This window comes from Vulpes vulpes, chromosome 4 (genome assembly GCF_048418805.1).
Source record: "Vulpes vulpes isolate BD-2025 chromosome 4, VulVul3, whole genome shotgun sequence".
In the NCBI taxonomy this organism is placed as follows: Eukaryota; Metazoa; Chordata; class Mammalia; order Carnivora; family Canidae; genus Vulpes; species Vulpes vulpes.
The window spans coordinates 12,958,111-12,969,478 of NC_132783.1; the positions used below are offsets into that span (position 1 = coordinate 12,958,111).

The 11,368-nt window shown below is 39.7% G+C and overlaps 1 protein-coding gene across 1 annotated transcript in view; it reads right to left on the bottom strand.

The window, feature by feature from the left end:
• The window catches only part of LOC112931624 (importin subunit alpha-8-like), a 90,218-nt gene extending 78,875 nt beyond the window's left edge, over positions 1 to 11,343 (bottom strand). The window contains exons 1-2 of the mRNA XM_026014306.2: positions 11,143 to 11,343; positions 5,141 to 5,304 (exon numbers count right to left, since the gene is read on the bottom strand). The gene's annotated coding sequence lies outside the window, so the exon portion shown is untranslated. The remainder of the gene's footprint in view (positions 1 to 5,140; positions 5,305 to 11,142) is intronic.
• Between the last annotated feature and the right edge of the window lie 25 nt (positions 11,344 to 11,368).

The window sequence follows — 11,368 nt, forward strand, 5'->3', positions numbered from 1 at the left end:
TCTAGAAACTGAGAAGTTTTGGCAGGTTGGAGTAGGAAATACACAATGGAGAGTAGCAGGTATAAAGCTGAGGGTGACCAAAGGAAGGGTCATGTGTTCAGGGAAAAGGACTGTGGACTTTACCTAGATGTTTGTGGAAAAATCTGTAGAAAAAAGGAACACAAAGTATCGGTTGTACTTCAGCAATGTGAAAGACTAACTCCACCTCTCCACCAAAATAAAAACTTTTATGTGGCTCCCTTTTACTCCTTATCAGGATAAAGTCCAAGCCTACGTCCATGGGTCTTATCACCAGCCTTCTCACCCCACCCTATTCCAACCTTAAACTCCACTCTAGCCACAGTGAACTATGTGGAGTTTTTAGAAAGCTCTGCTTTCTCCAGGTTCTAGACCTTTGCTTAGGCTGCAGCTTCTGTCAGCAGTGCCCTTCCCCCATGCCATTTCAGTTCTGCCTGGCTAACTCCTCAGAGCTCAGCTAAAACACTCCCATTTCCTGAGAAACTCATCTCAATCTCCCAAGGCTCAGTTTCCCTTCTAGGTCCTCCCATACCACCCTGGAACTAATCTAAAAAAAGTACTTTTGACATTTATTCATAACTATCTGTTTATTATTGCCTGCCTTGCCAACTAGACTGAAAATCCATATGGGCTGGTACTTGATACTTTTCCATGGTGATTCTTCAGTACCTAGCACAGAACACAAAACACAGAGATCTATAAATAAAATACATACAAACATACATACATAAATGGATATCTTTAACTATACAAACCATTTAATCCCTTTCTTGTATTCCATGTTTTCCCAAAAAGTTTCTGCTTTAATTCCCCATCTTGAGACACCTGGGTGGCTCAGCAGTTGAGCATCTGCTTTCAGCTCAGGGCATGATCCCGGGGTCCAGGATTGAGTCCCACACTGGGGTCCTTGTGGGGGGGCCTGCTTCTACCTCTGCCTAAGTCTCTGCCTTTGTGTATGTGTGTGTGTCTCATGAATAAATAAATAATATCTTAAAAAATAATTCCCCATCTTATATATGTTGGCCCATAGGCAGAGAATCCTCAACAGGTCATACCAGCGCAAGACTGGGTCCATGTGACAGTCTTATTGCTTACTGAAAACTAACTGGCATAGGGATTTTTTTAAAAAGATTTTATTTATTCATGAGAGACATGGAGAAAGAGAAGCAGAGAATTCTGGGCCTAAAGAGGAGTAAATGCAAAATCTTTAAGATAGGAATGAACTTGGAATATTCAAACAAAGAAAATTAGTATGGCTAAAGCATAATGAGCAAGGAAGGTGATATGAGAGCAACCAGAAGGTAGGTGTAGAATAGATCATATAAGCCATGATAAGGAGTATGGATTTTATTCTAATGCAAAAGAAAGACATTAGTGAAGTACAGGTAGCAAAGTGATAGAATCTGATTTATATTGCTAAATGGCTAACATTGTCAGAGAATGAACTCTAAGAAGGCAAGAGTGGACAACAAGAGGCTGTTGTTGTGGTCCAAATCAGAACAACTGATAGCTTGTACAAGGATGGCAGCATAAGATCTGGTGAGACGTGGTTGGTCAGGTTTGGGATAATATTCTGGAGACAAGGTCAATAGAACTTCATGTTAAATTAGATGTTGGAGGCAAGAGGAAAAGAAGAATAAAAAATTGTGATCTGTTTGGTCTTCTCATCTGAAATTCCTACACCTGTTTGCTTTTAAAAATCAGTGTTCTGCTGGAGAATTTCCTTATAACCACAACAAAGTCAAAGCCAGTCAAAATCTCTGCTAGTGTGTGACAATATTTGAATTATCCACACCAATTTATTGTAGAGAATTCAAGAAGTTTATTTTGTGTTAAACTAAAGCTTTTAAGCTTCTGATATATATATATATATATATATATATATATATATATATATATATATATGTTTTTTTTTTTTTTTTGCAATCTAGAACATAGCTCATTTTCTAAAGACCCAAGTGCTTACAGAACATAGGTTTGTGTCCCTTTAAAAAGTGTCATTTCCTTGAAATTTTTATGCACTTATTTTGCTTTATAATCTTATTTTCTCATATCAGGGCTATGCTTCATATCATTGTTTTATGAATGTTAAAACTAAGGCTTAGCAGGCCAGGTAAATTATAGCACAGGAAGAAACAGAATGGCAAGCTTGATTCCCTTACTCAACCCCCTACAAGTATTCATTCATGTTCTGTGAAACTCCAAAGACAGTATGTCTTAAAGAGCAATTCTTTTTCCCCTGAACTTAACTCGTCTGATGTTTTATATATTGTCCAGTGATAGTCTCTTAGAAAATAACAGTTTGAAAACAAACTACACTTATTACTATGCACAAATATATAAGCTATATACAAAACATTATTAGAAAAAAAGCAAGAGGATTGAATACAACTTCGTGGCTAAAAGAACTTAGAAAAATTCACAGTACACATTTATCATGTTAATAGTCATAGCACTGTTAAGGATGGAGAATAATTAGGGGACTTTAGGGGTAAACCATACTCCTCTTCCTATCAAGTTGTGAACCAACTGAAAAACAGACAAAAAAAAAAAAATAGACAGCTGAGAACTATCACTCTTACTGATAAAGCTGATGCTGGGAACAGGGCAGTACCAATGAGCCTCCCAACACTGAACCCTGGGACAAGGCATACATCCCACTGAGTCACTGACTAGCAGAGCAGGACAAGAGAGATTATCCCGTTCATCCACTTCAAAGATTTATCCCTGTAAAATCTGCAGTACAAAGAAACAAACCAGAAGGTATGATTCCTGTTGGCAGCCTCACTCCAAGATTAAGACTGGCCAAGGTGCTGAGCTTTTTCACCTGTTTCTCACCATCCAGCAAATCCTGCCAATGGGGAAGACACCAAGAGACCCAAGAGGCTAAGAGTGTTAACAGAATCCCCTGCAACTAGACCACATTCCCCACACAATTTTATTGTCTTAAACTTAGTAGTCTCCAAACTGGAGTTAGTCTATCCTGGGATTCTACAAGTATTTTCCAAGGAGAACACATTTAATTTTTAGGAAATCAATTCCATTTATTCAACTTTTACCTACTCTTTCTTAAAACTGAGCTGCCTAAAATATGACTGAGGTTGAAATGTCATAAAAATTCTATTTTTCCAATTCCAAAATCATTCTTTTCCCACTTACAAAAAACCAGCATCCTCTCACCCATCCCAGATCTTACAACAGCAAATGTTTCCATGTACAAAACCCCTCTGAGTCACCATACAAAGGAACAATTCTAATATTGATATCAATATTTAATTTAATCCAGGCATGATAAACCTATAGGAGGGTTTCCTGATTTTCCTTATCTTATATACACTTTTGTTAAGAGAGAAGCATCATGCTTCAAATTGGGTATTTTGGTCTGTCTTGGGGTGTTCTGAGGTTTTTTTTCCAAAGATTTTATTTATTTATTTATTTTTAATTTTTTTATTATTTGAGAGAGGGAGAATGTGTGCGTAGGGGAAGGGCAGAGGAAGAGGGAGAGGCAGAGTCCCAAGCCGACTCCACACTGAGCGACAAGCCCAACATTGGGCTTGATCTCACAACCCTGAGATCATGACCTAAGCTGAAATCAAGAGTCAGATGCTAATCCCATTGGAGCCACCCAAGCACTCCTGGAGTGTTCTGAGTTTATTCTATGTTGTAGAGTGGGATGGCAGGAGTTATGATTATGTCCAATGCCATTTCCTCTTCCATTGCCTGATAATGCCAAAGAACACTGTTGAGATAGCAAAGAGAAATACTGAAGGAGATTCAGCCCTACTTCAACTGGATCCCAAACTCACAGCAAGATTTCATATATCTCTCTCAGAATTCAAATACGGATGATTTGTGGAAAACACTCTGGGAAATACCAGTCAGCTACAAGGTATACCTGCTCAGTAATGAGAAAGAACTTGATGTAAAGTCTCATTCTGTGTTTCAGCTACATATTTCAAATGATTTCAAGGAGAAGAATGTCAAAAAATTCCAAATTTCTATCAACAGATAAATGTTAACATGTAAAAGAAACACATATCAAAGGTTAAGTCAATGTATTTTCTTGAGCACTGATAGACTCACAGAAGAAAATATTTTCATTAATTTTCACCTAACAACTATTGAATACAGTAAATCTATATTGATTTACTCACAGTACTACTCATCATCACTTGTTAACCATCTCACCTCATTATTCATTGCTATCTTTTATGTAGATTTAGACATATAATTTTCTATTGTAAATAATGCATTTAACAATAATTATTTAATCATTTTTGATAAACCCTATACCTAATAGTTCTATTCTGTCCTTTCCTAATCTGTCTCCTACCAAAAAATTACATCCATAAACTAATTGGGGAGCTCTAACCATTTGTTCAGAGACATATTTCCAATAAAATCTTAGTTCTCTTTAGTAATGATGTATAAAAATTTATAATGTAGTTATGATCAATTATGTACACTAATGATTGTAATAATAATTCAATCCAAAAGAAGTTTTTGACAGAATCTTTTGATCATAGAAACCTGTTTAAATTATAAACAGATTTTTATTGCAGAAAAGAATGATAAAATAAGCAATAAAATATATTTAAATGTAAAATACATTTTTAAAACTTTTATGGAAAAATAAAATGAAAATACAAACGCAAAGAGAAAAAATAATGTAAATTTCTGTAAAAAAAATAATGATGATAAATATCCAATTTCTATGGAATTTAATTTCATTAAATGCATTTTAACCCTTTGTATTTTAAAATATTCATATTTACTTTAACCAGAAATTACATCTTTTGCAACTAAATTTAGGCCAAAAACATTTTACATATCAACCTAAAAATTATTTGGGGGGTATGTCAGCAAAATGTATGAAGACCATACATTACATTTTTTTTTTCTGTGAAGGTAAATTTTATATGTGATTTACTTCAAGTTTCTAAGTGGGTACATATCCTGTTAGAATAGGTTTCTGAATATTTCCCTTAGCACTTCTTGTGATAAAACTAAAAGCAGAAAATGGATGGCAGAGTACATTAAGATTTAAGTTCACTAACCAACTTCCTTTAAACCCACCCTGATTCCTTAGATCAAGAGCATTGCCTTAACCCTTTAAGCTTACCCACTGAGATCAACTTGGAAGTTATCCTCCTTGGATAAGAAGTCAGCAGTCAGGGCAGTCCTGTTCCCACCTTCATAAGATCACTTTTCCAATACAAAGTTCACCTCTTTTGTGGGATCTCCTGGGGTCACCAGTAAAGTGTAGATTTTTGTTCCCAGAATGCCCTGAATGGGTCAGAACAACATATCATAAATTTCATAAATTAGTTCCAATGTTAATCTGTACCCAAGGCTATAATTGACAACCTGTTCTATTGGTATCTCAAATTATGTCCCCCTACCTTTTTCAACATTATAAAGGTTCTAAGAGAAAATCAAGTGATAATATAAAAATACTGAAACTAAAAACCAAAAAGATGTGCTCAATTTGATTTTGACCCACCCCAATATGAATTTTCCAGGGAGAAATGAAAAGCTCAGCCGTTAAATTATCTTGTTCTTCTAAGTTACAACCCAAAGTAATCGGGTTTTAACTTCCTGTTAAATCTAAAATTATTAATGTCCAACACTAAACTTTCATGTGCTTATGAATTAAAGTTCAAACAACAGGTTTTGACACTCCCTGGCAATGAACTTAGCTCCCAAAACTGAAGCTCTCCTTCCCCCAAAGGGCTTATCTTGTTAAGGTTACCCCAAACATCCCCTAACATGGGCAGGCCCCTGGGAAACTTCTGGTATGAAGCAGCAGAGTAGAAAGCACACTTTCTGTGGGAGTCCTGACTTCCATGGGAAAGGGGAGAAGAAGATATTTGGCACATGCCAAACTTACACATCAGGAAACTTGCTAGTAGCACTGGAATAGAGTATTGAGAGTATGATAGTGACACTCACTCCATACTTCAAAAAATATCTGGTGTGGGAAAGAAGTATTTTCCTCTGAAATAAATAGAACAGATTTACAAGACACAGGTTCTTGGGGCACCTGGGTGGCTCAGTCCATTGGGTTTTGGCTCAGGTCATGATCCTGGTCTTGGGATGGAGAACCACATTGGGCTCCCTGCTCAGTGGAGAAGCTGTTTCTCCCTCTCCCTCTACCCCACCCCCTCCGCTCGTGCTCTGTCTCTTATTCTCTCTCTCAGATAAATAAATAAAATCTTAAAAAAAAAAAAAAAAAAGGAAAGAAACAGCCTCTCTTATTTAAGAAATATTTATTGAGCGCAATTTGCTGGAAAATTCATAAGTGAATCAGAAATGGATGCTGCCTAACAACCAACCACTAACATCTGTAACATATATGTCAATACCACATATTTTAGGCTTTTGCTGCAGCAGTGCTCTACTTCCAGTACCAATTTTTGTATTACTATAGATTAGGCTTTGTTTGCTAGCAAACACCTCCAAATATCTCAGTGGTTTAGAACAGCAGAGATGTATTTCTCATTCATACAACTGTGTATGTTAGCTGAAGGCTCTTTTCCACTTTGCTCAGTGCTAGCACCCTCATTGACAGAAGCAGCCACCATTTGAAATATTGTTGGGGTGACAAATTAAAGAAGACCACAAATTCTTTGTCACTCTTCTCTCCAATCTCCATCAAGAGGTGAAGTTTATTTATCCTCCCTTTGAAACTGAACTGGCCCTGTGACTGCTTTAGCCAATAAAATGTGTTATTTCTAGGCCTAAGACTTATAAGACCTGGAAGCTTTTGCACTTCTGAGAGTCCTGAACCACCATGTAAGAAATCCGGTTACTCTACATGGCTAGGGAAGCCATGTCAAACCAGGCCCTATAAATACTTACTGGGGTGCTTTGCTATGCAGTAATAGATAACTAAAACATTCCCTCATTGTGCCAAAAGGAAAGAGCGTATGAAAAATTGTGCATTCTTAAAGCTTTTACTTGAAAGTGACACAAACCACTTCCAATCACATTTTACTGGCCACATCGAATTTAAAAGTATAGGGAAATTCAAGTCTACTATGTATGCAGGAAAAGAAATGGAATATTTGGTGGCTAGTACTATAATCTACCAGAGAAAGGTCAGGGCTGGAAAGGTACATCCTCCATAGAGATGACAAGTAAATCACTAAGTGGATAAAATGTCAAGAAAAAAAGAGCAAAAAAGAGAAGAAAAGAACATAGAGAATGGCTGATGCATATAGGTGACCTCTTGGCAAGGTAGAGATAGATATAAGGAGGAAAAGGAAGGTGGAAAGACTCAGAAAAGAAACATCTATAGAGGCAAAAGGAGACATCTAGGGATCCAAAGAATTTCAAGTACAGTCAAGAACATAAAATATAATGGATGGTATAGGCAAGGAATTTGTAGAAATTCAGAGAAAGAGATCAATGTGAGCTGATACAGTCACAGGCCTGGAACAGAGAAGGAAATTAAAGACAATAGAACTTGGATGGTTGAAAAGGGAAAAAGAAGGGTGCTCTCAAAGGAAATAGAAAGAGTAAAGTCTTGGAATGGGGAATAATTTCAGCAATTTGGAGGACAGAGACTAGGTATTGTAATGGGAAATAGATCAACACAATAAAAGTTATGTGTAAAGTAGATTAGGTGGGATGCCCGGGTGGCTCAGTGGTTGAGCATGTGCCTTTGGCTCAGGTCATGATCTCGGAGATCCAGGATCAAGTCCCGCATCGGGCTCCCTGCAAGAAGCCTGCTTCTCCCTCTGCCTGTGTCTCTGCCTCTCTCTCTCTCTCTCTGTCTCTCATGAATAAATAAAATAAAATAATAAAATAAAATAAAATAAAATAAAATAAAATAAAAATAATAAAATAAAATAAAAATAGAGTAGGTTAGGTTTGCTATAGAAGGGGAAGGCAGGGAAGCCATTTGTGGATTTATAGAGAACTTTGAGTGCCAACTGAGATTTCTGAGTTGTTTCCTTTAAATAGCTGAGCACCACTGGAGATAGGGTGCCTGAGTAAAGGAAATCAGTATACAGGATAGTCCCTTCATGTGGAATAAAGAAGGAAAAGACAGAGCAAGCCATCAGTCAGAAAGTTATTACAGTATTCAAAGAAAGAGTATCCTACTGGGAGAGAGTGTTATCTGGGGTGGGGGTGGGGGTACGACACTCTTCTAGACCAGTTCAGGAGCCTTAGAAGAAGTTGCTCAGAGAACTAAAAAAACGGGGGAGGGAGGATTTCAAGTGTAGAAAAGTTGAGATATTTATTTTATCAAGGATATAAAAGAAAATGTTTAACTTTTCACTTCTGTGGCAGACAACATTGGTCACCTACTCAACATTCTCCATCCTATTGTTTTGACAACGGAACTTCAATACTGCTCAATTCCTCTCTTCTCTCCAAATCAATCAGGGAATAGAAACCTACACATACATAATTGAGCTCCAAGGTGAAACCTGATTGGCTTACGCGAACTGGTTTAACCACTCAACTAGCATCATCTTTCTAGGGAGTGTGTGGGGTGGGAAGAGTGTTGGTTTGTTTGGTGCCCCAATACCAGGAGTGTACTACTGACATTTAGTGGGACGAGACCAGAGATGCTAAGTGTCCAGCACATGTTACAATCTTTCATAAAAACTGCCAAAAGCTACATAAACACTGACCAGTCATGGTAGTCCCAAGCTCCTTGTCAGTTACTGTTTCAGGGAATAGTTAGACCCAGTTCTGGTCAGTAACACAGAAGGAGTAGCCTGCTATGAAGCCTCTGGGGTGATTTCTTCCCGCCGTTGATGTCATCCCAACTGTATTACACCTGGTACTGCTACAAGCATCCATCTTCTCCCCAAAAGCAGTATCTTCCCAAGTATCCTGTTTCCATCATTGGCATTTCCTGTTACCAAGTCCTAAAGCAGTTTTGGCTTCTAACCATTAACCTCAGGATGACTCAGATTTGTCTGGAATAATCTAACTTTAATCCTGTTCTCCCAGTGTATAGTGCCCCCTTCCAGTTCCAAAAGTATTCTAGATTGGAGGCTAGATTATACATGGTCACTTAATTTTTCCCAATAAAATGCTGTTCCCTCTGCCTCAAGAATGTACCTTTATAGCAGGGGTGAGCAAACTATGCCCTGTAGACTCTTTTTATACCTCTAGAGATGAGTGCTCGCTTCGGCAGCACATATACTATACCTCTAGAGATGAAAAAAAATGATTTTTACATGTTTAAATGCTTGAAAAAAATCAGTATTTCATGACACCTAAAATTTCAGTGTCCAGGGGATCTCTGGGTGGCTCAGCAGTTTAGCACCTGCCTTCCACTCAGGGCGTGATCCTGGAGTCTCCGGAGTGAGTCCCACATTGGGCTCCCTGCATGGAGCCTGTTTCTCCCTCTGCCTGTGTCTCTGCCTCTCTCTCTATTTATGAACAAATAAATAAAAAAATTTAAAAATGTTTCAGTGTCCATAAATAAAGTTTTATTGGAACACAGCCATGCTTATTTCTTTAAGTATCTTCTATGGTTGCTTTCTTATTATAAAGTAGTTGAATAATTATAAAAGATAGTGCCTAATATGTCAACGTTTGGCCCTTTATAGAAAAGCTTACAGACCCCTGCTCTAATGCCACTTAGGGATCCCTGGGTGGCGCAACGGTTTGGCGCCTGCCTTTGGCCCAGGGTGCGATCCTGGAGACCCGGGATCGAATCCCACATCGGGCTCCCGGTGCATGGAGCCTGCTTCTTCCTCAGCCTGTGTCTCTGCCTCTCTCTCTCTCTCTGTGACTATCATAAATAAATAAAAAAATAAAATAAAAAAATAAAAAAAAAATAATGCCACTTAGTTCTAAGTTTCCTCATTTCTTGCACAAATACTGAACGCAGCATACTAACTTGTTTTCCATTCTTTTCTCACTCCGACCCTTAATACACTTGGGAGATAATCTCTCTAGAGAAGTTTTGAGCCTGTCATTTGCCACTGTAAAATCTTCAGTGGTGGGATCCCAGGGTGGTCAGCGGTTTGGCGCCTGCCTTTGGCCTGGGTTGTGATCCTGGAGACCCTGGATCGAGTCCCGCGTCAGGCTCCCTGTGTGGAGCCTGCTTCTCCCTTTGCCTGTGTCTCTGCCTCTGTCTCTCATGAATAAATGAATAAAAAAAATTAAAAAAAAAAAAAACTTCGGTGGCTCCTCCAAAACGGACAGTGTAAAGGCCAAGCCTATCCTTTGACTAAAGACTACCAACCTAGTTCTCCAGACTCTGCTCCTCCTTAACAGCTTAAAGCCGAAATGGGCCACTTGCCATTTCCCTAATAAGTACCTCAGTTCATATCACATGCCCCTATTGCTTGCCTAGGTCTTTCCTACATGGCACCGGTTCCTCAAGATTAAACCCAAACTGGGGGATCCCTGGGCGGCTCAGCGGTTCAGCGTCTGCCTTCCGCACAGGCGTGACCCTGAGGACCCGGGATCGAGTCCTGCGTCGGGCTGCCTGAGTGGAGCCTGCTTCTCCCTCTGCTTGTGTATCTGCCCCTCTCTGTGTGTCTCTCATGAATAAATAAATAAAATCTTAAAAAAAATAAAATAAAACAGCCATCGTCTGGGAACCTGGGTGGCTCAGGGTTGAGCATCTGCCTTCTGCCCAGGGCGTGATCCTGGAGTCCCGGCATTGAGTCCCACCTCCGGCTCCCTGCATGGAGCCTGCTTCTCCCACTGCCTGTGTCTCTGCTTCTCTCTGGGTCTCTCAAGAATAAATAAATAAAATCTTTAAAAAAAAGAATGATTAGACCCAAATGTTCCTCCCTTAACACACCTTCATTCTTTCAGCCCACCGGTAGTCCACACGGGCCGTTCTTGGGGTGGTTGTGTGGGAACTCACTGACACCAAAACAGACCAGGGCAGGAAAGCCCAAGTCCAGTGAGATGAGCGCCTGAGGTACGGGGCCCAGAACAAGGCTTCAGAGGTGAGACGTTTACGCCAGGTTTTTGTTTTTTGTTTTTTGTTTTTTTTAAAGGACTTGGGAGCCTAAAAGACTACGAAGGACCTAAGGAGATAAAAAGAATCGTGAGTTAAAGCTGAATGAGGGAGCAGAAGGACCGCCCCATTCTATCCACTTCCCTACCGCCACAGACTATTCATTCAAGGAACAGCACCTTCAGCGGAAAACCTGAAAGCGAATTCTGCGGGAGCGGCCTCGGCCAAGACCCCCGTCGGTGGCGGCTCGGTGCCGGCGCAGACAGCAAGCGGGCTCCGTGCGCTCCTCCTGCGCCAGGAGGGCTCCAGCCCGTCGCCAACGCCTCCGGGCGGCAGCTCTGTCTGCGCGCCCACGCTCCTGGCCTCCAGACAGGCGCGACGGCGCCCGGGGGGGTCCAAAAAGGA